At 39.6% G+C, this 3,411-nt stretch overlaps 1 long non-coding RNA gene across 1 annotated transcript; it reads right to left on the bottom strand.

Annotated features, from left to right (window-relative positions):
- Nucleotides 1–667: 667 nt before the first annotated feature.
- Nucleotides 668–2,822, bottom strand: LOC119280879. The gene is made up of 3 exons (XR_005138200.1): nucleotides 2,456–2,822; nucleotides 2,237–2,350; nucleotides 668–1,635 (listed from the first exon to the last, which is right to left on the bottom strand). It is a non-coding gene; the product is annotated as an uncharacterized LOC119280879 (long non-coding RNA).
- Between the last annotated feature and the right edge of the window lie 589 nt (nucleotides 2,823–3,411).

Below are 3,411 nucleotides of genomic sequence, written 5' to 3'. Positions count from 1 at the left end.
TAATTCAACTAGTTTAACTAAACATTTACTAAAAATAAACTAGTTATATTAATTCAACTAGTTCAAAGTAAGCATTTACTAAAAATAAACTAGTTCTATATATTAATTCAACTAGTTCAACTAAGCATTTACTAAAAATAAACTAGTTCTATATATTAATTCAACTAGTTTAACTAAGCATTTACTAAAAATAAACTAGCTAGTTCTATATATTAATTCAACTAGTTCAACTAAGCATTTACTAAAAATAAACTAGTTCTATATATTAATTCAACTAGTTTAACTAAGCATTTACTAAAAATAAACTAGCTAGTTCTATATATTAATTCAACTAGTTCAACTAAGCATTATATTTACTAAAAATAAACTAGTTATTATATTAATTCAACTAGATCAACTAAGCATTTACTAAAAATAAACTAGTTATATATATTAATTCAACTAGTTCAACTAAGCATTTACTAAAAATAAACTAGTTATATTAATTCAATTAGTCCAACTAATTAAACATTTACTAAAAATAAACTAGTTCGTTCTATATATTAATTCAACTAGTTCAACTAAACATTAACATATTTGATCGCCGCCACGAACCGGCACTAGTGTACACATTAATGCCGGCTGAAATTCCAACCGGCACTATTGTGCTTCACATTTGACCCTTTTTCTACTAGTGAAACCGTGGGAAAAAAACATGCACTGGCGTCTCCATTATACCCTAGTGGGTTTGATGAACAACTAGATCATTGATGGCGCGTGTTGCGGCGCCCGTCTAATTTGGCTCTATAATTTTCAGGGATAGAAGTAATATGTAGTATATAATTGTGTACAATTATTTGGAGTGGTGTTGTGCTTTCTTGCCTCTTGTGCTTGTTTCCTTCATTTTACATATCATGGTATGTAATTGAAGAGAGGAATCCTATTGGATTGCAAGAAAGCAGTGTGTTGATCTTTTTTCTTAGGTCTGATGGACTTGTAGCTGGTTCATGTTTGGGTCTCAAGTGCACGAGTCTCTAGGCTGGTTGATGGATAGTTGGATACATGTTGTGATTGATCGTGACGACTTTTGGTTCCTAGAAAAAGTTCTCTCGCAAAGGCCCCTGTCACAAAATCTCAAAAATAGAAATATCATGGAAAAAATAATATATTTCAAACGATAAAAATAGGCACTACAAATACTTGATAACATTTGTACAACACATATTTTCACCCGCAAGAGAATTCTACATTTAGTCTATCACAATAATCCTACAAGCCCCAACAAAGGGGTAAGCACAAATTGTCAAATTTAATCATATTTGGGATTATTTGTGAAATTTAATCATATTTGGTGTGAGATCGCTTCTCACTGATTTCATGCAATAATACAATATGCATACCTGAAATTGGAAAATGATACTGTAGTAGTTTACCGGAAAAATAAATAACTTTGTTTGCTAAGTATTTTACCATGTGTTTTAGGATTTATATTCGAGTGTATTTGGCTAATTACCGTACTGGCTACAGGGGCACTGCTCCACATTGTTGGCTTCTACGGAGGTTGATCAGTTCCAGGAGATATGATCAAATATGTACATGTATTGTATGGCATCCATGGAATCCCAATGATTGGCATTGACCATCGAGCTGTTGAACCTGAGAACAAAAAAGCAAACCATTTTAGCTCCGGTCAAACCATTGATGAAAATCGGTGATGTAGCATCTGATGGTCTAATCAACTATGAAGAAGCTAAGAAATGATCAGGTTACACTGACCAAAATGTTCAAGCCTGGAGAGCTGGAGAGTACAATCATCAGCATGCTAATTACACCGATGAGATAATAAGCTTCAGATAACAGTACATTTGGCTTCTAAACTATATGTTGATCGATCACAAAGCTAAGAAATTATCAGGATACACCGATCAAAATGTTCAGGCGTGGTGAATTGGAGAGTATGTACTTATAAAGTACTAATATGAGCGATGCTTCTACTAATATAATTGTGAAGTGCACATGTTACCAAAATTTAAGTACACCGGGGAGATAATAAGTTTCGGACGAGTCAGTTTTTTCTCCAAAAGTATCTACTCGGTCGATCAAACATCTAAGAAATAATATAATGGCGTACTCAAAAAAAATATTTGAGTACAAAGAAGACAAGATAAGCTTCAGAGAACAGCATTCTGAAGTGGTGACGCGAACGCTGATCAAGAAATGAAATGGAAAATGAGCAACAGAAAGCGTAAGGCATTACCTGCTTGCTGACCTTCCCAGCTGACGAATGATTTGCCGGCAATGGGACGAATATGCAGCGCGACCCGCATGGCGAAGTCAACCTGGATGTCTCACTTGTGGCCTTCCTGGCCTCCTGCGGCAATCCAATCGGCACATCAGATTCAAAGGCAACGGACAAAGGAATCAAGAATTGCAAGTTAGCGAGATGCAGAAGAATAGGAGTAGTGAATCATCGTACCTGCATGGCCTCTCGCTTCTTGGCATGACCGACATGGCCGCTCGCCCTTTTCTGTACTCCCTGGCCCTTATTACCTGACGCCTCCCCGGCCTCGATGGAGCTTGGGCGGGCAGGTAGTCGGTGAGGTCCTTGCGCTGGTCGTCGACAGCGACGTCCTCGTCCTCGGTGATGCAGAGGCTCTCGCCGTCAATGCTACTAACCCACTCGCTGATGCGGTCGCTCGGGGAGTTGTGGCGACCAACTGAATTGGGACCTGGGTAGGTGGCGGCGAATCGTCCACCATCTCCTTCTTCTTGTGGTCGGCCCTCGTCGTGCGTGTCCGACGTGTACCCGCCGTCGGGGGATAAGGCCGCCGCCGCGCCATGCGCTTTTGCCATCCCCTCGGTAGACTGCGTGGGTGCCTTTTCCATTAGGGTTGACGAGGCACCGTGAGAGATGGGTCGAAGGGGTACGTGGGTTTCGCCTGGTGGCCGGCCCAGTTAACCAGAATCCAGCGATTTTTCCACCGGAGTAGATGCCTTTCAGGACAGTCGGCCCATTTAGCAGTAAAACGTGGAATAACATCACAATCCAATGACCAAAACTGACTCTGGTGTGAGATCCGACGGCCAGAAATGGAGAAGGCGTGAGAGGACTGGGATTAGGCTCAGTTATACTGTCATAATAAATGGCAAAATTATCTGAGGGGAGTAAATAAGTTTACTTCAGGACCTTGGACAATTTCTGTATGAATAATGATCCCTACAAACATTGATTCCTCCTCAAAATTCCAGTTTGTATTTTGTAGTAGAATCCAAGATTTACACGGAGTTAGAACAAACACAGGCAAAATATAATCCAAAGTCATCCCAAAATCCACTAACTAGCTATCTTTGTATAAGTTGAATTTGGGAAACACTTGAAATCCACCGGCGGATCCTTTCACTTTTATCGACCACTTTTCCCTGCACGACGTG

The sequence above is a fragment of the Triticum dicoccoides genome, chromosome 3B, assembly GCF_002162155.2.
Source record: "Triticum dicoccoides isolate Atlit2015 ecotype Zavitan chromosome 3B, WEW_v2.0, whole genome shotgun sequence".
NCBI classification, from domain to species: Eukaryota; Viridiplantae; Streptophyta; class Magnoliopsida; order Poales; family Poaceae; genus Triticum; species Triticum dicoccoides.
This window is presented reverse-complemented; position numbering and strand designations above follow the sequence as displayed.